Source organism: Mandrillus leucophaeus, unplaced genomic scaffold (assembly GCF_000951045.1).
Source record: "Mandrillus leucophaeus isolate KB7577 unplaced genomic scaffold, Mleu.le_1.0 Scaffold56, whole genome shotgun sequence".
NCBI lineage: Eukaryota > Metazoa > Chordata > Mammalia > Primates > Cercopithecidae > Mandrillus > Mandrillus leucophaeus.
Window position 1 is genome coordinate 844400 of NW_012106030.1, and position 23012 is coordinate 867411.

General features: G+C 34.9%; 1 long non-coding RNA gene across 1 annotated transcript in view; it reads right to left on the reverse strand.

The window, feature by feature from the left end:
* The window catches only part of LOC105552478, a 106279-nt gene that overhangs the window by 28665 nt on the left and 54602 nt on the right, over positions 1–23012 (reverse strand). Inside the window, exons 7-8 of the long non-coding RNA XR_001008016.1 lie at positions 1898–2048; positions 595–711 (exon numbers count right to left, since the gene is read on the reverse strand). This is a non-coding gene — a long non-coding RNA (uncharacterized LOC105552478). The remainder of the gene's footprint in view (positions 1–594; positions 712–1897; positions 2049–23012) is intronic.

Here is a 23012-nt window from a genome sequence, read left to right on the forward strand (position 1 = left end):
TGATATATAATAGGTCCAATGTTGCATAGCTAGTAAGTGGTAATGTCAAGATTAAATTTAAGTAGTCAGATAGAACTTGTAATCACTATGCTATGTTGCCTCCAATTAGCAATTTATCTGTAGCCTTACAGTAGTTTATTGGTGTTGTTTCTTACAGCATTACTAAATATACATATTAATCCAAAGTACAGGACAGTTAAGCAAAAAAGCAATTGTTGGGAGTCAATATAATGGAGTGTAGGCAGAGAAATATTCTATCAGTCCAGGGATAGATTTCCTAGTGCTTGGAGCATGAATTCTCAACATGGGCAATACCATCCAAAAGCAGATGATTATTTATTCTTAGGAGGCAAGAAAATCTTAGATCTTAAAATAGCTTGTAGACTTCTAAAGGGCCACAGTACATAAATATATACACCAATTATCTCTGATATTCAAGTTTCTCTAGGAGCAGGAAGGTGATAAGGAGAAAAATGCCTAAAAAGGCTCCATAAGGGACCAATTTAAAAAGCAAAAGGTTGAGAAATAACTGTTTAGAGAAATAGATAGACTGCATGTTCTTCAGATTATTTTCATAAATATTATTTCTCTCACCTGCAGATTTGATAGCTACAGAGTATCACCACATTCCAGACTGTCTATTCCCATAGGATCAAAAGTGTAGTTAGGCTGTTACCAGTTGAATACAAATAGTTACGCCCAAGCAGGTATCTGTGAAGAGATAGATTTGACATTTTCACTTGATAACTGATTTGCCCAACAACTCAGTTATTTATTAGGTCAGTATTAGGACCCAAGTGCCACTTTTGCTAGAAGTCTGTAGATCATGCCAAGATTCTGCTTATAATGGATTCAAAATTACTTTATACCATGTAAATACATAAGTGGTCAAAGGTGCAAAATTTTATTGCAAATGTTCAGAATAATGTTAGTTTAAAAGTTTTCTGCTACTGGGAGGGAAACAAAAACCCTCATCTTATTTAAAGGACTAACAATACATACCTCTGAGTAAACTATCCCTCCCCCACTCCCACAACTTTTGAATGTGCTTCTAAAAAACATTTCACTTGTTCGTGGAACATCTACCAAGGTAATGGCTTCAGATTTAGATTCATTAAATCATGGCTCTCTTTTCTGGCAAGAATCAGATTGCAGTTTTGGTGGTCCATTAATTCCATCCCCAAAAGGATGATGGAGTAAGTTAATGCAGCTTTCTCCTATCTGGTCAGGGATTTTGCCCTACTTCTAAGCTAATAAGTAAGGCTGCTACTGCTTCATGAATGCTAGTAGAAGACACAAGACTCCTGAATCTGAGACAAAGGACTTTATTAATCATGGCAAAGCAAGCAACACAAGCACCAGCATCTTTGCATCAGTTCCCCCTTGATCCCCATATTCCATAGGGGTGATGCATAGAGCCCAGGTTGATGCAGTGACTTTGTCTTACAGCCAAGGAATGCTTAGATTGGAAACCTGCTGTTTTATAGCAAGCAGTAAGCAAACCTGCTCTTTGTTCCAGAGGAACACATTATCTTATCCCTCAAGGTTGCTTGCTACAAACACAACACTGAAAAATGACCAGGTAAGAGTCATGAGGGCCTTGAATTCTTTGCGTATTAAGCAAGAAAGCAGGAACAAAAGATACCCATGGAGAAGTGTCTCCCAACATCTCTCCTCTGGAGTTCTCTTTACTCTGATTTCAATGAGATGTGATTCTTCCAAAAAAATAGTGTGGATACATTTCATCATCATACTTAACTCCTTGTCCCAATACCCTTATTACCTGTGGGCTTTTTCTGACTTAGGGAGAGGAATTTCCTGCAAAGAGTAAGCTGTCATAGTTTCCCACTCTACTATGGTCTGTATTAATTGTCTATATGTAAATTAAATTATTCACCTTATAAAAAGATGCTAGCAAATTTGAGAAAACAATCATCTATATTTGAGTTGCCTCAAAATTTATAAGCCACTTTCTGAGGTCGAGGTGGGTGGATCACTTTAGCCCAGGAGTTCTATACCAGCCTAGGTAATATAGGGAGATCCTGTCTCTACAAAAAATAACAAAAATTAGCCAACCATAGTGTCACACACCTATGGTTCCAGCTACTTGGGAGGTTGAGGTGGGCATATCACCTGAGCCTGGGAGTTTGAGGCTGCAGTGAGCTATGACTGCACCCCTGCACTCTGGCCTGGGTGACAGAGTGAGACCCTCTCTTAAAAAAAAAATTAGAAGCACTAAAAGAGTAGATAAAGCATGTTTTCAGGAAGCTGGACAAAGTAAATTCTAAACTCTCAACTTGGGTTTCTTTGGTATGCTTAATCGTTAGTACCCATTATAAACTTACAGTTATTTCTAATTGTACTTACCCACACAGTCTTTTGGAAAATGACAATGCTACTCAGTAGGAAGATAATATTTATTGACACTAAATTAATACTGTTGGAATAATCTTTTCATCAATATTGCAATGCCCTCTTTTCCACAAATAGACATATTATAAGAGCCCTATTTTCCTACAGAGCATTATCAATTCTTATATATTGAATTTTTAATTTAAATAGATTTATTAACAGTTTAAACATAAATGACTAGCAAAATAATCAAAAGAATTAGTGTCTCTAGGAAGCAAAGTAGGTGAAGAGGAAGTTACAATACATTTTATTTGACTCCATGCAATATCTTTGCAGCAGGGTATAGATATTTTAAGAGGTGTGTCTTGAGTCCAAACAAAAAAATACAAAGGACTCTTGCATCCCAGGAGAATTTATATTTAAACTAAGCTATTTGTACTGGTTGCCCAAGACATATTTTAGCACAGTGTTTTTGTGGCTCTCATTTCTAGAATGATTTATTTGCGCTTTGCCATGTGTAGCTAGGTTCTGGTGAAATCAGATGATCAAATATTAGCATCTTACTCAGTTTGTGTGTTATAGACATGGCCTTATGTACAAGTTTGCTTTTCTTCTTTTTGCACTGGAAATTTTGTATTCTTTCCTTGATATTATAACTGCATTGAGCTCCTATTTAGAAATAATCTATGGTCAAGAAACCAAGGATTTAAGTTCCAAAGCACATTAGACTCATAAAACTGGTATAGTCAAACACCTGAATCCCTTAGATTAAAAATATAAAGACAAAGAGAAGGTGCTTAAGTTAAAACTGCCTTGGGGCACCAGCAAGTTATGGGTTGGTGGGTTTTATAAGACTACTTACTATGCCATTCAATTAAAAAAAAGAGAGCAGTTACCATGACAACACCACATCTAATGCTGCTTATGCTACCTCTGAGATACAAAATACCTTCTTCCAGGGACACATTGACCAGTGCAGCCTGTTATGGGAAGTTTTTTATGCCTAACGTTAGCCTGGGAAGAGAAAAACTGTATTTCAAGCATATAAAGAATATACAAACACACACACATATCTTAGTTTGCAACATTCAAATATCAGAACACATTTTAACTCATTTTCTTTCTTTTCCAACATTTTTAAGGATGAAATTGTTTTTCTAAACTTCAGAGAAAATAAAATTCGTTTAAGAGAAACATGTATAAATAGTTTTGCTGATATATGGGCATAGAAGTATTTTTAATTATTCCATAAGAGCTACCAAATATGTATAATTTTCTATTGGAGTAACACTTTGAGCTCCTGACTATAAACACAGAAATTTGGATATTATTCATGTTTCAGTAAATTATATATTAACTCCTGGCCGGAAAAATATGTTAAAAGTCCTATTCATTAAAAAAAAATATTAAACCTCTTAAATGAAATAAAATAATTATTTAAGGAATTAAAAAAATAGTTTGGCTAAATAGTAAAGAATATGGCCTCCATTAATCTCACAAAAAGAAGTTAAATAAATATCAAAGAAAAATATGAATACATAATAAAAACAAAACATTTTGTTGTAGACGATAATGCCTTTTCTATATTTATCTCTCAGGTGAACTTTAAGAAAGTGAGTGGGATGCAACAGATTCTAACTTTTTTCTAAACAATAGGCAAATGTGCACCAATAAGTATTTTCTTATTCAATGGTGTTTTTAAATAGACCCACTGTCTTAATGACTATCCAATACCGTGGGGTACTGCACTCAAATCCAATGGCCACAGCAGAAACAAATACCTAACAAAGGCAGAAGTTATATATCAGATACCTTATCTGTTTCATATATACTTCTATAGTTACCAATTTGACATTTACATTCCTACTCACTTCTGAAAAAAAGACTTAGTATAGTTGTTGCATGAATATTAGTGTGCTTTTAATGGAAACGTGGTTTATAACCCAAAGGTTTAATGCTTGCTCGGAACTCAAAGGTAGACTGTTATCAATGTAAAAATAACTTCTTTTTTAACAAAAAAAGTAAACAAAGTAAAAGTTTGTTGGAAAGTAAAAATTATTGTTACTTCAATCACAAAATCATATTTTCATGCAGAAACTATGTAATAAATACAGTTTAAGCTCCCTGGAAGGCTCATAAAGCCTATTTGATCTAGGATATAACAGAACTGCTTTAGACTTGCAATAAAATATAATTGGCTATGCCACATATATAATCAAAACATAAAGCTGAAGAATAAATCATTTTTATTACAAATGCTAATATTTGAGAAATTAGATTTTATTTCAGCAAAATAATAGCCTAATTAGAACTTTTTGGAGCTTTGAAGAAAACTTTAGAATCCTTTGAAAAAATTATTTATTCAATAATTATTCAGAGAGCACCTACTCTGGGCCATGTATTATTCTAGAGGCTACAAAAATAACAATATAGATAAAATTTCTAAGACCTTATTACAATGGCAGAAATAAATAATGAAGAAATAAACAGCAATGAAAACACAAAATAATTTTCATTGTCACATATGCTGCAAAGTAAATAAACTATATGGCATGATAGAAAGTAACTGGGGAAGGCCACTTAAGACGCAGAGAACAGAGAGATGATTGTTGAATTAAATGTTTAAAAGATAAGCAATACGAATTATAAAAAGAAACATAGAAACAAATTTCTTGCAGTGAAGGTCCTATTTGGGATGTCAAGATGATAGAATGGGAAGTTTCAGCCTTCAACTCTCCCTCCACCCCCAACCCCCACCCAGAAACACTGATTTTAACAACTACACATGATAGCAATGCTTTTATGGTAGCCCAGTCATTTAGTTAAAAGGTTCCAGCACCTCAATGAAGTGAAAAAAAACCTGAAGAATAAATACACTAAGGGGAGTAAGAATAGCTTCACTTTACCCATATTACCCCTGCCCAAGTGCAGCACAGCTCAATGCTAAGAGATTCACTCAGCCTGTGATTTCTCCTAACGAGAAAAATGGAGATCGAAATGAGCACCTGGCTTCCCCAGTCTTCTGGGATGCTATCCAGGAGGCTCACTTCTGTTTCACCCCACCCAAAACACAGGGAATACGCAGAGCAAAAACATCTGGGGGCAGCTAGGAGCAGGGACAAGAAGAGAGGCATCGTGGCAACTGGCACACAAATCTCAACAAGCTGCAGATCCTACTGGCTGGGGTGAAGACTCTGCCCGGATCTCCAAACGCGAGTCTCATAGGGTGTCTCAACTGTGAACACCCAACAAGCTGACATATATCCCCAGCACTCCGCATGCACCACTTGCTGTGGCTGGCATCCTGAGCACACCATAGACATCAACATGTATGTACTCCCCCCATGGAGAGTACACATGAACTACCACAGATTGCATGTGAGCTTCCACACATAGGACACATACTTTAGCAGGCAGCTCTGGTGGATCAGGAGAAAGTGCACAGCCAGGAACCTTCCCCTCACTGCCCTAAGGAAAATAAACAAAAGGCTCTCAGAGTCCAACCTACTTTGTGATACTGAGAAAGCATACAGTTCTAAGACACCTCCCTCACCCCGCACCCCGCCCCACCACCACCACCACTGCGAAGGAACAAGAGAAATGGGAAAGGCACATTCATAGAAAGGTCTGAGAGGCCGGGCGTAGTGGCTCATGCCTGTAATCCCAGCACTTTGGGAGGTCGTGGCGGGTGGAAATATGAGGTCAAGAGATTGAGACTATTCTAGTCAACATGGTGAAACTCCATCTCTATTAAAAATACAAAAATTAGCTGGGGGCGGGGGGTGGGGGGTGGCACGCGCCTGTAGTCCCAGCTACTAGGGAGGCTGAGGCAGGAGACTTGCTTGAACCCAGGAGGTGGAGCTTTCAGTGAGCCAGGATCGTGCCACTGCACTCCAGCCTGGGCAACAGAGTGAGACTCTGTCTGAAAAAAAAAAAAGGCCTGAGAGACCCCCAGAATCTCTAGCCAGGCTGACTGATAAAAGTTTTGTGGTTTTTTTGTTTCTTTCTTTGTTTGTTTTATAAACTAGTTAGCTAGACTGGAGGATGTGATTGCTCCTTCAACTGCAGCAATGAAAGTCTTCAAGAAACATGAAAGGAAGACGGTAACACAAAGCTTCTGGGAACATAAAAAAAATCAAGGAAACATGACACCATGAAAGGAACAAAACAGCTGAATGGCTGACTCCAAAGAAATGTGGGTATGAATTGCCTGACAAAGAGGTCAAAATAATTGTCTTTTAAAAACTCAGTGAGCTACAAGACAACAACAACAAAAAACACAGTTAATAAAATCAGGAAAGTTATGTATTAACAAAACTAGAAATTCAAGAGAGGTATAAATCATAAAAGGGCAGAAATTCTAGAGCTGAAGAATAAAATGACTCTACTGAAAAATTAAGGAGATCGAAACAGCACAATGAAGTAGTAGAAAGAATAAGCAAACTTGAAGACAGATAATCCATTTCAAATTATCCAGTCAGAAGAACAAAAAGAATAAAAATTAGTGAAAAAAAATACTTTGAGATTTATGGGACATCACAAAGCAAACTAGTATACACATTAATGAGAGTCCAAAGGGAACAAGAGAAAAATATAAAGGGGTAGAAAATTTATTTACACAAACTAGAAAACCTAGTGAGATGGATAAATTCTTGGACATATACACCCTCTCAAGACTGAAGCAGGAAGAAATTGATTCTCAAACAGACCAATAATGAGCTCCAAAATTAAATCTGTAATAAATAGTTTACAAAAAAAAAAAAAAAGCCCAGGAGCAGATGGATACACAGCCAAATCCAGCAGTACATCAAAGAGCTACTCCACTGTAAACAGATAGGCTTCATCCCCGGGATGCACATTTATTGATTTGAGTATGTTGAACAATTCAACAAATGTGATTCATCACACAAACATAACTAAAGACAAAAACCACATGATTATCTCAATAGATGGAGAAAAGGCTTTTGATCAAATTCAACATCGCTTCTTGTTAAAAACTCAATAAACTAGGTATTGAAGGAATGTACCTCAAAATAATAAAAGCCATCTATGGCAAACCCATAGCCAACATCATACTGAATGGGCAAAAGTTGGAAGCAGTCCCCTTGAAATCTAGCACAAGACAAGATTACCCTCTCTCACCACTCCTCTTTAACATAGTATTGGAAGTCCTAGCCAGAACAATCGGAAAGAGAAGGAAATAAGGGACATCCAAATAGGAAGAGAGGAAGTCAAACTATCCCTCTTTGCAGATGACATGATTCTATATCTAGAAAACCCCATAGTCTAGGACAGAGAGCTCCTTAAGCTGATAAACAACTGCAGGAAAGTTTCAGTATCCAGAATCAATGTACAAAACTCACTAACACTCCTATACACCAACAACAGCCGAGTTGAGAGCCAAATCAGGAAGGCAATTCCATTCATAATTGCCGTACACATACACACAAAAAAACCCCTAGGAATACAGCCAGTCGGGAGATGAAAGGTCTCTACAATGAGAATTATAAAACACTGCTCAAAAAAATCAAAGAAAATACAAACAAATGGAAAAACATCCCAAGCTCATGGATAGGAAGAATCAATATCATTAAAATGGCCATACTGTCCAAAACAATTTACAGATTCAGTGCTACTTCTTTTTTAAAATTTTTTTATTTTTTTAAAATTATACTTTAAGTTCTGGGATACACGTGCAGAATATGTGGGTTTGTTACATAGGTATACACATGCCATGGTGGTTTCCTACACCTATCAACCTGTCATCTACATTAGGTATTTCTACTAATGTTCTCCCTCCTCAAGCCCTCCCATCCCCCAACAGACTCCAGTGTGTGATGCTCCCCTCCCTGAGTCCATGTGTTCTCATTGTTCAACTCCCACTTATGAGTGAGAACATGTGGTGTTTTCTGTTCCTGTGTTAGTTTGCTGAGAATGATAGTTTCTGGCTTCATCCATGTCCCTGCAATGGACATGAACGCATCCATTTTTATGGCTGCATAGTGTTCCATGGTGTATATGTACCACATTTTCTTTATCTGGTCTATCACTGATGGGCATTTGGGTCGTTTCCAAGTCTTTGCTATTGTGAATAGTGCCACAGTAAACCTATGTGTGCATGTGTCTTTATAGTAGAATGATTTGTAATCCTTTGGGTATATATCCAGTAATGGGATTGCTGGGTCAAATGGCATTTCTGGTTCTAGATCCTTGAGGAATTGCCACACTGTCTTCCACAATGGTTGAACTAATTTACACTCCCACCAACAGTGTAAAAGCATTCCTATTTCTCCACATCCTCTCCAGCATCTGTTGTTTCCTGACTTTTTAATCATTGCCCTTCTAATTGGTATGAGATGGTATCTAATTGTGGTTTTGACTTGCATTCCTCTAATGAGCAGTTTCAATCCAAAGAAGACTTTAACAATGTGTATTATAATCAAACTCAAAGTAAAAGATGAAATTATGAAAACAGCAAGAGAATAGAGGCTTATATGCACAAGGGAACCTCCATAAGACTATCAGTATATTTCTCAACAGAAACCTTACATGTCAGGGAGAAGAGGATGATAAATTTGAAGTACTGAAAGAAAGAATCTGTCAACCTAGAATACAACACTTCACCTGGCAAAGTTTTCCTCCAAACATGAAGGAAAGATAAAGACTTTCCTGGACAAACAAAAGCTAAGGGAGATTATCACCGTTAGGCCTGCCTTACAAGAAATAATATAGGGAATTCTTCAAGTTCCAATGAAAAACTGCTAATTAACATGAAAACATATAAAAGTATAAAATTCACTGGTAAAGATAGGTATATAGTCAAATTCAAAGTTAAGTTGTTACCAATTAAAATAGCCTGTTATAATCACATACACTATGAGATTTTTAGTAACCCTTCTAGCAACCAGAAAGCAAAAACGTACATTAGATACACAAAAAATAAGGACAAAAATTCAAAGTATACCACTGTAGAATATCATGAAAAGAAGACAAGAGAGGAAAAAAGAAACAAAAGATTTGAAAAACAACCAGAAAACAATTATCAAAATGGCAATAGTAAGTTCTTACCTATCCATAGTTTTCTTAAATTTAAATAGATTAAGTTCTCCAAATAAAAGACACGGAGTGGATGAATGGATGTAAAAAGAAAATCCAACCATAAGCTGCCTATAAATGACTCACTTGACTGGTAAGAACACACAAAGACCAAAATTGAAAAGATAGAAGAAGATATTCCATGCAAATGGAAATCAAAAGAGAGCAAGGACAGGCATACTCACATCAGACAAAATAGACATTTAAATCAAAAACTGTAAAAATGGACAAAGGTCATTTTATAATAAAGTGGTCAGTTCATCAGGAGGTTACCACAATTGTAAGTATATATGCATCAAACATAAAGCATGAAAATATATAACAGGAGAAAGGAGAAATAGACAATAATAAAATAATAGGATACTTTAATATTCTACTTTCTGTTAATATGATTTTGATTTAGAAATCATTGTATGCTTTGTGGGGTAAAATGTAATTAATTTTTGATAGATGTATACAATGTGGAATGCTTAAATCAAGCTAGTTCACATATTCGTCACCTTGCTTACCCATCATTTTTATGGTGAGACATTTGAAATTTACTGTCTTAGTTATTTTGAAATGTACAATCAATTATTATGTGCTATAGTCACTGCTATACAATAGATCTCAAAAATTATTCTATCTGAAACTCTATACCCTTAGATCAGCAATTCCTCATTTCCTCCCTCCCACCCCACCCCATCCACAGCCTGTGATAACCATCATTCTGCTTTCTACTTCTGTGATTTCAACTTTTTTAGATTCCACATAAAAGTAAGATCATACAGTATTGATTTTTCTGCAGCTGGCTTATTTCACTTAGACTATTGTCTTCTGGGTTTCTCCATATTGTTTTAAATGACAGAACTTCATTCTTTTTTAAAGGCTGAATAGTATTCCATTTTTTAATATATATATGTATATATGTATATCTGATATGTGTATATACATACATATGTATATATATGTACATATGTGTATATATGTACATACTTTGTGTGGATATATGTGTGTCCATATGTGTACATATACACATACACACATATACATATATGTGTATGTATCCATGTGTGTATATATGCACATATATACACATATATACACTCACCAGATATATACCTATGTGTATATATGTGTGTGTATGTATATGTATATATGTACATGTATGTATATGTATACATAGGTATATATACATATACACACACCACAAAGCTAAATGTCCATGGACAAATGAGTAAAGATGGTTTTCTTCATTCTTGTGTCCATGACCATTTAGCATAGGTATATGTGTATATATACGCGCACACACACACACACACACACACACATACACACACCACATTTTATTTATTCATTTGTCCATGGACATCTAGTTTTGTTCTATATCCTGGCTAATGTGAATAATGCTGCAAGAACCCTGGGAAGGCAGAAACCTCTTTGACATATTGACTTCAGATTTCTTTAATATATACTCAAAAGTGAGATTACTGGTCCATAGTTAGTTCTATTTTTAGTTTTTTGAGAGACCGTCATACCATTTTCTATAATGGCTGCAACAACTTTACATTCCTACCATCATTGTACAAGAATTCCACTTTCTCTGCATCCTTACCAAAAGTTATTCCTTTTTTTGATATGGGCAAAAGCTGGAAGCAGTCCCCTTGAAATTTAGCACAAGATTACCCTCTTGTCTTCTTATGATTACCGTCGTATCTTATGGTTTTAATTTGCATTTTTCTGTGGATTAGTAATATTGAGCACTTTTTCATGTACTTGTTGGCCATTTATATGCCTTCTTTTGAGAAATTTCTGTCCAGGTCCTGCTCATTTTTAAACAGGGTTATTTGTTTTCTTGCTATTTAGTGCTTTGAGTTCATTGTATATTTTGAATTTTAAAGCCTTATCAGATGTATGGTTTGCAAATATTTTCTCCCATTCTGTTTGTTGTCTCTTCACATTGTTAATTGCCTCCTTTGCTCTTCAGAAGCTTTAGTTTGATGCTGTCCCAGGGGTGTGTGTGTGTGTGTGTGTGTGTGTGTGTGTGTGTGTGTCTTTCGCTTTTGTTGCTTGTGCTTTGGGGGTGCTCTCCAAAAACTCATTTCCAAAACCATTGTCTTAGAACTTTCCCGTTATGTTTACTTCTAATAGTTTTATAGTTTCAGATCTTATATTTAAGACTTTAATTCATTTTGAGTTGATTTTTATAAGGTGCTAGAAAAGGATCCATTCATTCTTCTGCATGTAGATTTGCAATTTTCTCAACACCATTGAGGAGACTGTACTGTCTGCATTGTGTGTTATTGACACCATTGTCAAAAATCACTTGACCATAGATGCATGGGTTTATTTTTGGGCTCTTATTTTGTTTCATTGGGTAATGTGTCTGTTTTATGACAGTGCCATGCTATTGTGATTATAGTCAGTTTATAATATGTTCTAAAATCAGGGAGTGTGATATCTCCAGCTTTCTTCTTATTTTTTTTGTTTTGTTCTTTGTTCAATATTGTTTTGTGTATTCAGAATCATTTGTGGTCCTATACAAATTTAGGAATTGATTTTTCCATTTCTGTGAAAAGTATATGAGAATTTTGATGGAAATTGCATTGAATCTGCTTTTCCTTGTAACAGGCTGCTTAAGCTGATAAAAACTTCATTTTAATAATGTGCAAAATCTCTACACTTTCCTTTTCTCCCTCCCACCATTTGTGACTTTGCTATCAAAATTTATCTTTTTTTGTAATTTTTATATTTTAAGAATTTATTGTAGTTATCATTTTTAAAATAGTTTTGTCTTTTAACCCTTCTAGTAGGGATAGAATTGCTTTACACACCACTCTCACAGTACAAGAGATTCTGCATATGACTATGTATTACTTATATCATTGAGAATTTTGCCTTCATATGTTTTTGTGTTATTAATTAGCAGACTTTCACTTCAGCTTAAAGAACTTCCTTTAGCAATTTCTGTAATGGAGTCCTAGAGGTGATACACTACCTTAGCTTTTGTTTCTCTGAGAAAGTTTTTTCCCCCTCATTTCTGATTGACAATTTTTTTTTTTCAGCTTTAGCATGTTGAATATGTCATCCTACTCTCTCCTGGACTGCAGAGTTTTTGCTGAGAAATCTGCTGACAGCCATGTTGGAACTCTCTTGAATGTGGTATGTCTTATATCTTTTGCTGCTCAGTATTCATTCTTTGCCTGATTTTTGATAATTTAATATGACATGTCTTCGTAAACTTCTCTTTGGATTAGATTTGATTGGTATTCTCTGAGTTTTCTGTAACCAAGTGGTGTCATCTTTCCCAAGATTTGCAAAATTGATAGCCATTATTTTCTTCAATCTGTTTTTCAGGACTCTGTCTTTCTCATCTTCCTCAGGAATTGCTATTATGAAGGTTAATTCACTTGATGGTGTTCCATAATTCCCATTTGTCTTCTTGACTTAGTCTCTTTTTTTTGTTTTTGCCTCTATGATTGAATAATTTCAAATGTATTTTAGAGCTCACTGATTCTTCCTTCTTCTTAATCGTGTCTCCTGTTTAAATTTTCTGTTGAATTTTCCAGCTCAGTTATTGTATTATCTCTAGGATTTCAAATTTTTTATTGTTTTGTGTCTTTGTCAAACTTACCATTTTGTTCATAAGTTGCTTTCTATATTTTATTTAATTTTTGTCCATATTTTCTTGGATTTCCCTGAACTTCCTTAGTACAATTATTTTGAATTCGTTGTTAGTCTTTTCACAGATCTCCATTTTTTATAGAGTTGATTATTGGAACTTTATTCATTTCTTTTGATGGTGTCATATTTCCTTGATTTTTCACAATCCTTGTGTCCTTACATAATGCTTCCACATTTGAGAAGATTGCCACCTCTTTCATCATTTGCAGGTGTTCTTTGGAATTTACAGACCTTTACTCTTTAATCTAGCCTGGGATTTTGGATGGGCTAACTGGTAGCAACCCTGCACAGGCAGACCTTGGTGTTAGGTTCTCTAGTTGGGCTGGGTTACTTCTTGTGCTCTGAGGTCAAGTGGTACTGTTGGCTGTGGTCCATGTTCCAGTGATACCACTGGCTGGACTATGCCATCAGACAGAGCTGCCGGCTAGGTCCTGTAAATATTTCTGATTGGGCAGAGATGAATATCATCTTCCATGGCTGGGCAATACTATGTGGAATATGAAGTTGGGAAATGCTGTGTGCAGGTCACTGAGGCTGGGTAATATCTGGGCTTGCTGTTTGGCCCACACTGAGTGGGTAGGGCCAGAGGTTATGTTCCACACATATGCATGGACTTGGGCTTGCCTCTCAGGATAAACTGGGCTTAAGCAGAGCACCAAGGATATGTAGAGTTGCCACTCAACAGCCGTGAATGGGTGGGACTGGATGTTCCCTCTATGAATAACCACTGACCTGCTATTGCCTTCTGGCCTGGATATGGCTTAACAAGAGCACCAGGGCTGTGTGAGGAAGTTGATTAGGGACTCAAGTCTGGAAAATCTATGGAACATGCTTTCTGCCACATGATTCTGTGAGCAAGTCTCTACATTGTGGTGCCTCTGTCGTCTAGAATGCAGACCAACAGCCAAGATCTGTACTTTGGTTGCTGTGAGCCCCACCCTTGCTTTTTGTTTCTAATTGATCTAGGTGATCTATTCCTGCTGGTAATGTCAATGTTTCCTATAGGGCAAGACAGAAATAAGCCCCTTGCAAAAGGTCACAGAATGGTGGTGAGCTGAATGTCCACACTTCTTCCACTGTAAAAACCATGGATGTTGTCGCATCCTCTGTGTGTAGTGCTGTACTGGGTTATGGGAAGGGTAACATCGCCAAAGAGAATCATTCTCCTTATCCTTTGAATGCAGCATTTTTCAGGTCTAGTTTCCCAGGGGATATCTCAGCCTCACTCCTGAGTTTTGGGATATTCACAAAGGTATTTTTGCCTGAGGATATTTGTTAGTTGGATTTCTTTGTGTGGGTGTGTGTGTGTATGGCAGGGGTGTGGGCTGGAGATGGGGGAGTAGTTTAGCTGAAGAATTCCTGTTCCACCATCTTGCTAACATCATTTCTACCAAATACCCCGCTTTCAACAGTGGATGGATCATTCAGAATTAAATTAATAAAAAATTGAATATGACCTTCACGTTAAACCAAAGGGACCTAAAAATTTATAGAACATTTTATCCAACTGCAGCAGAATACACATTCTTCTCAATTACACATGGAACATTCTCTAGGATAGATTATATGTTAGGCCACAAACAAGTTTGAATACATTTCTAAGAATATTGAAATCATGTCAAGTATATTTTCCAACCACAATGCTATAAAACTAGAAATGAATAATATAAAATATTTGAAAATTCACAAACATATGGGAATTAACACACTCATGAACAACCAATGGGTCAAAGAAGACCTCAAAAGGAAATTTAAAAATATCTACAGACAATGAAAATGGAACCATAGCATATCAAAACTTACGGAATGAAGCAAAAGCAATTTTAAGAGGAAAGTTTACAGCAACAAATGCCTACATTAATAAAAAAGAAAGACTTTAAATAAAAAACCTAACATTACACTACAGGGAATTAGAAAAAGAAGAAAAAACTAAAACCAAAGTTAGAAGGAGGAAGAAAAAAAAAAGAAATAAATGAGCAGAGCAGAAATAAATGAAACTGAGACTAGAAAAGCATTAAAAAAGATTAACAAAACTGAGTTTGCTTATGAAAAGATAAAATTGAGAAACTCTTAGCTAGAAGAGGAAAAAGAGAGAAGATTCAAATAAATAAGATTAGAAATGAAAGATGATACATTACTAGTCAAGACAATCCTAAGCAAAAAGAACAAAGCTGGAGGCATCATGCTACCCAACTTCAAACTATACTACAAGGCTATAGTAACCAAAAGAGCATGGTACTCATAAAAACACAGACACATAGAAAAATGGAATAAAATAGAGAACTCAGAAATAAGACCACACATCTACAACTATCTTATCTTCAGCAAACCTGACAAAAACAAGCAATGGGGAAAGGGTTCCCTATTTGATAAGTGGTGCTGGGAGAACTGGCTAGCCATATGCAGGAAATTGAAACTGGACCCCTTTCTTATACCTTATACAAAAATTAACTCAAGATAGATTAAAGACTTAAATGTAAAATCCAAAACTATAAAAACCCTAGAAGAAAATCTAGGCAATACTATTTAGGACATAATCAGGAGCAGAGATTTTGTGACAAAAACATGAAAAGCATTGCAACAAAAGCAAAAATTGAAAAATGGGATCTAATTAAACTAAAGAGCTTCTGCACAGCAAAATAAACTATCATCAGAATGAACAGACATGGGAGAATGAGAGAAAAGTTTTGCAATCTTTCCATCTAACAAAGGTCGAATATCCAGAATCTACAAGGAACTTAAACAAATTTACAAGAAAAAACCAACCCCATTAAAAAGCAGGCAAAGGACATGAACAGGCACTTCTCAAAAGAAGACATTTATGTGGCCAACAAACGTGAAAAAAAAGCTCCACATCACTGATTATTAGAGAAATGCAAATCAAAACCACAATGAGATACCATCTCATGCCAGTCAGAATGGTGATTATTAAAAAGTCAAGAAACAACAGATGCTGGCAAGGCTGTGAAGAAATAGGAACTCCTTTACACTGTTTATGGGAATGTAAAGTAGTTCAACCATTGTGGAAGACAGTGTGGCGATTCCTCAAAGATCTAAAACCAGAAATACCATTTGGCTCAGCAATCCCATTGCTGGGCATATATGCAAAGGAATATAAACCATTCTACATGTGAATAGTTCATTGCAGCACTATTCACAATAGCAAAAACATGGAATTAACCCAAATGCCCATCAATGATAGATTGGATAAAGAAAATGTGATACATACACACCATAGAATACTATGCATCCATAAAAAGAAATGAGATCATGTCCTTTTCAGGGACATGGATGGAGCTGGAAGCCATCATCCACAGCAAACTAACACAGGAACAGAGAGCCAAACACTGTTTGTTCTCACTTATAAGTGGGAGCTGAACAATGAGAATACATGGACACAGGGAGGGGAACAACACATACTGAGGCCTGTTGGGAGGAGGAGGCAGGGGGAGGGAGAGTATCAGGATAAATAACTAATGTATGCTGTGCTTAACACGTAAGTGATGGGTTGATTGGTGCAGCAAACCACCATGGCACACGTCTACCTATGTAACAAACCTGCATGTCCTGCATATGTGTTCCAGAACTTAAAAATATTTTTAAAGAAAAAAAGATGACACTTATAACTGATACTACAGAAATACAAAGGATTATTAGAAACTACTCTGAACAATTATATACAAACAAATTGGATAATCTAGAAGAAAATGAAGCATTCCTGGATACAATCTACCAAGACTGAATCATTATGAAATAGAAAACCTGAACAAACCAATAATAAGTAAGAAGATTGAATCAGTAACAAAAAGTCTTTCATCAAAGAAAAGCTCAGGATGGGATGCCTTTACTGCTGAATTCTACCAAACATTTAAGGAATAATTAATACCAATTATCTCAAACTTCCCAAAAATTGAAGTGAAAGTAATACTACCAGACTTAATTTGTGAAGCCAGCATTGCCCTGATAGCAAAGCCAGACAAGGTCATAATATGAAATAAAAATTACAAGCCAATATTCTTGATAAACATTGATGTAAAAATGCTAAATAGAATATTGACAAACTGAAATGAACAACCCATAAAAGACTCATTTACCATGATCAAGTGAAATTTATTCCTGGAATGCAAGAAAGATTCAAAATATGCAAATTAACAAATTTCATACACTACATTAACAACATTAAGGATAAAAACCATGTGACTATCTCAAGAGATGCAGGAAAGGCATTTGCCAAAATTCAACATTCTTCATGATAAAAACACTCAACAAATTAGATCTGCAAAGAATGTACCTCAGTACAATAAAGGCTGCATATGACAAGACCAGAGGTAACATTATCATTCTTGGTGAAAAGCTGAAAGCTTTTGCCTTACAATCAGTACATAGGTAAGAATGCCCACTTTTACCACTTTTTTTTCCAATAGGGTACTAGAAGTCCTAGCCAGAGAAATTAGGCAAAAGAAAGAAAGAAAAGACTTCCAAATGGGAAAGGAAGACTTAAAATTGTCTCTGTTTGCAGATGGCATATTATATATATATAGAAAACCCTAAGTACTCTATCAAAAAAGTATTGGAACTAATTAATGAATTCAGGATAGAAAATTAATATACAAAAATTACTAGTATTTCTCTATGCTAGCAACAAACTACACAATAAAGAAATCAAGAAAACATTCACATTTACAACAGCATCCAAAATAGTAAAATCCTTAGGAAGAAATTTAACCAAGGAGGTAAAAAATCTACACACTGAAAACTATAAAACATTGATGAAAAAAATAAAAAAATACACATAAATGGAAAGATATTTCATGTTTACAGACTGAGAGAATCAATATTGTCAAAATATTCATACTGCCCAAGGCAATGCACAGATTCAGTGCAATTCCTATCAATGGAATTTTATTATAGTTGTATACAATCTATATATATACACATAGACGTATGTGTATACGTACACATATACGTATATATACACACATATACATATATGTATCTATAGATTGCATAAAATATATATGTATGTGTATATATACACATATATATGTATATGTATATATAGATTGCATAAAACTGTAATAAAATAATGTCTCCTGGGATTTAAAATGCACATTGAATTAAAATACAAAAAATAAGAAGCACAGAAGTCAGAAGATAGATAAGAGAAAATAAACCGTTCTAAAATTCTTACCTTGTATGAAAAAAACAAAGTTTTCACATAAATAAATAAAAATCCTGAAAATTTTATGGAACCACAAAAAATTCCAAATAGCTAAAGCAATGCTGAGGAAGAAGAACAAAGCTGGAGGATCACACTTGGTAAGTTAATATAAGAGGAAAATGGGCTAAGATAAAATGAGCTAATCTTGATAAGTTAATATAGGAGAAAAATGGGCTAGAGAACAGTAAAATGATATAAACTCAAATATAGGTATCAATGATTATATTAAAAGTAAATAGCGTGTTTGAATTAAAAGACAAAGGAAATGACTGTGTAAAAATAACCGTGATAGGTTGCTTATAAGAAACTGTGGAAGTCATAGACTCTTGGTCCCCTAAAAGTTCACTGAAAAATCCCTGACATGAGACTGATTGATTAATAGGAGAAAAGGCATACAAATTTATTTAACGTGTTTATATGGGAGTCTTCAGAATGAAGACTCAACCCAACAATAAAATACAGAAGCTTATATACCATCCTGAGGCCACTGAAAAAAATGCAGACTCAGAGCATGGCCCCAAACAGGTTATGTGGGTAAATCAGGTTTACTGGAAAGACAGATCATGAGAGGGAGAAACGAATAGGTTTGGCTAGCAAAGTTGGATTTGTTGTGTAGATGAAGCCTCCCTTATAGAGAATAGATGGTAAATGTTTCTTTTCAGATTTTTGAAGGTGTCAGACTCTCAATCTCTCCTAGATCCAAGAGAGGCATAGAAATGGATGGCATGGCTGCATTAATGAAGATTCTCTAGAGATGCAAATTTCCCCTACCTCAGTCTGCTAGTCTCAAGGCAACCATTTCAAAATATATCAAAAAAAATACATTTTGGGGTAAAATAGTTTTTATTTCCTTTAATACATACTTTAAGTACAGTGGCAAAAATATTGAAAGTAAAAGAACAGAAAAAACATTCCATACAAACACTAAATGTTATATAGTTATGCTAATATTAGATAAATTAGAAGTTAAAGCAGTAGATATTATAGAGATAAAAATTTAATCATTTAATAATGAATTTAAAACAAAGAAATGAGGTTCTAGATTTATATTTACCCAATAATACAGTCTCCAAATATATAAAGAAAATCTCTTAGAGAAATGAAAGAAGCAGGCAAATAGGAGAAGATTTTACTGACAATTCCCAGTTGCTGATAAAATTAACAGGACAAAATTAGTAAAGATACAGATGATACAGATGATTAGGCAACGTGATTAATATACTTGACTTCATTTAAACATATAGAATACTATACAGTATAACTGCAAAATACATATTCTTTTCAATTGTACATGGAACATTAATAAAAATAGACTATACACCAGATCATAAAGTGATTCTGAACAAATTCTATAGTATTAGAACCATACTTAGTATGTTTTCTGTGCCAAGTAAGATTAAAGTGTAACAGAGCCTATATTTTAAAAATCTTAAGGTGTTTGCTTTACTTATGTTCCTTTCTCTTTGTCCTTTTCTTCTTCCATGCATGATTGCTTGCGCTTAGTCATTTCCATAGAGAGAGAGAAGTCACTAATAATTGATTAACTTCACATCCTGACCCTTGGGAGTTGCCTACTTGATTAATGAACTTGTTTTTCATAGAACAGTAATTCTTAGGTCATGCTGACCTCCTAGATGGTGTTCAGGAGTTTGATCAGCTGAGGGATGCAAGCAGCTTTGATCACTGGGGACCTCACCTCCTGCATACTTACCTTACTCATAAAAGTCACAAGTTATGTTCAAAGCCATGTTGGATTTGAGAGTCTGCCTCTCCTCTTCTCATGCTTTGGCCAAATCAAATAAGCCTTTCTCTGCTCCTAATCAGTGATATGTCAGTGTTTGGCTTACTATGCAAAATGTACTCAAACTAGCTTTTGGGGTTTGACAACAAATGTGGAAATTAAAGGGGACAACTATAATATCTCAAAATATTTAGAGACTAAGTAGCATACAAATAAATAACTAATGGATTCAAAGAAGACATCATGATGAAAATTTTAAAACACTTTGGAAATTGGAAGTAGCATGAGAAAAAAGATGCATTACATATCAGAGATGCTTAATAAAATTAACAGCAGATTTCTCATCAGAAACCATGGAGACTGGAAGAAAATGGGATGACATATTCACAGGCTTGAGAGACAAAAACTGTGTCAATCAAGAACACTATCTCTGGTAAAATAATTCTTTTAAAATAGAGAAATTAAGACATTGCCAGATAAGCAAACACAAAGAGAGTTTGCTACTAGCAGACCTGCTCCCTAGGAAACATTGAAAAGGGTCCTTCAGGTTGAAGAGACAGAACACGAGACAGTAACTCGAATACATGTAAAGAAAATAAAGAACACTAGTAAAGGTATGGACAAAGGTAAATATAAATGACAGTATAATGTATTTTCTGTTCGTAACCCTTTTTTTTCTTGTATCTGATTTAAAAGACAACTGCATAAATAAAAAATTGTAAGTCTAAGTTGATGGGCACACAATGTAAAAAGATGAAATTTGTGACAATAACAGCATGAAAGAGACAGGAAATAGAACTTTATAGAAGCAAAGTTTTTGTATACTATTGAAATTAGGTTGGTGTTAATCCAAAATATATTGTTATAAATGAAGTTGTCATGGTAATCCCCAGGGCACCACTAAGAAAACACTATTTAAAAATAACCCAGGAAAAAAAACGTTAAACCTTTTCTACTTTAATGGATACTATCAAGCAAGTGAAAAAGGTAAAACTGGGAGAAAGTATTTGCAAATCATATATCTGATAAAGGTCAAATATCCTGAATATATACAGAATTCTTACAACTCAGTAATAGAAACAAATTTAACCGAGTTTTTAACAATGAGCAAAAGGTGTGAATAGACATTTCTATAAAAACATACAAATGGTGGATAAGCTTATGAAAAGGTATGCAGTATCACTGGACATTAGGAAAATGCAAATTCAACCCAAAATGCAATGCCAATGTATACTTACTAAGATGGTTATAATTTAAACAAATGAACAAATGTTGGGGACCCTGAAAAGATGTTAGAACTCTCATACATTGCCTGTGGACATGTAAAATCATACAACCACTGTGGAAAACATTTTTTTGCAGTTTCACAGAAAGTTAAATGTAGAATGACCATAAGACCCAGGAATTATACTCCTCAGTATGTACCATCAGGATTGAAAACACAGATTTTCACAAAAATATGTATACTTGGTACATAGCTGGATTACTTATAACAGCCAAAATGTAGAAACAAACCAAGTGTGTATCAACTGAAGACTGGAGAAACAAAACGTTTAGTCATACAACGAAATATTACTCAGCACGAAAAAGGAAGGAAGTACTGATACATGGATGAACCTTGACAGCATTATGCTAAGTGAAAGAAACCAGACACATAAGACTACATGTTGTATATTCCATTTATATGACATGTCCAGTTTGTGCCTGTTGTCCCAAAGTAATATTTAACACATACTTTTTCATGTTCAAAATTGTGCCCATTTGATAAATTGCAAGATAATCCTATTATTGTGTAAAATGTGTGGTAGAGTGTGAAGTTGTGTTTGATTGATCTGAGAGAAGATTTGTGCTACAAAGCAATATTGAATCACACACTTTTCCAGGATGCATTCCAGAGTAAGTTGCTTTAAACAAATTTGGTAAGACTAAGGACTAGGCCAAAACAAGAAACAAGAATAGTACATAAGCAATGACAACTATCATGTGAACTCTCTTCTTCTGTAAGGTACATTTATATATGTAATGATAATGACTCAGAAAGTGCTGGGAGGCAAAACTTTCCAAATAATAATCATCTCCTATTGAATAGAAAATGCATGTTACACTGATGTTTAAAAATAGTACCAGATGGTTTTGTATTGTGGATTACTGCTCTTCAAGAATGATTCTATCTAGTCCTCTTCATTACTTATAAATAAATACTTTCTAAGGACACTTCTTCCAAATGAAGATTTCATTTCTAAAACTAGTAACAATATTACTTACAAGATTCTTAGTGGAGACCTTGTAAATATACCTGTGGCTGTTTCAGGTAGTCTAGAAAATAAAGCACATTTCTTACCTTTCTTATTGATAGCTCTTTGCATCCAGAAATGCACTATTCATTTTAAATGAAATATGAGAAACTTTCTTAATTCTGTGTTACTAAAACAAAACAATTTGAATATGCTTCTATGAGTGAAAGAAAGCATATGTCTGAAGTATCCACTTTTACTACAAAAATTAACAAAAATGAAAATTGCTTGTGTTGAATATTTAAAAACCTGATGACAATAAAAATTATTTTCACTAAAGCATTCTAAAATATGATTATTAAATGAATCTCACTGATGTAACAAAAGGAAGTCTTGAAGTACCTGCTTTAGCCCCAAGCATTGTAAAGATTTTTAAGCCTATTTTGTGGAATACTAAGCAGCCATAAAAAAGAATGAGTTCATGTCCTTTGCAGGGACATGGATGAAGCTGGAAACCATCATTCCCAGAAAACTAACACAGGAAGAGAAAACCAAACACTGCATGTTCTCATTCATAAGTGGGAGTTGAACAGTGAGAACAGATGGACACAGGGAGGGGAACATCACACACTGGGGCCGGCTGGGGATGGTGGGCAAGGAGAGGGAGAGCATTAGGACAAATACCTAATGCATGTGGGGCTTAAAA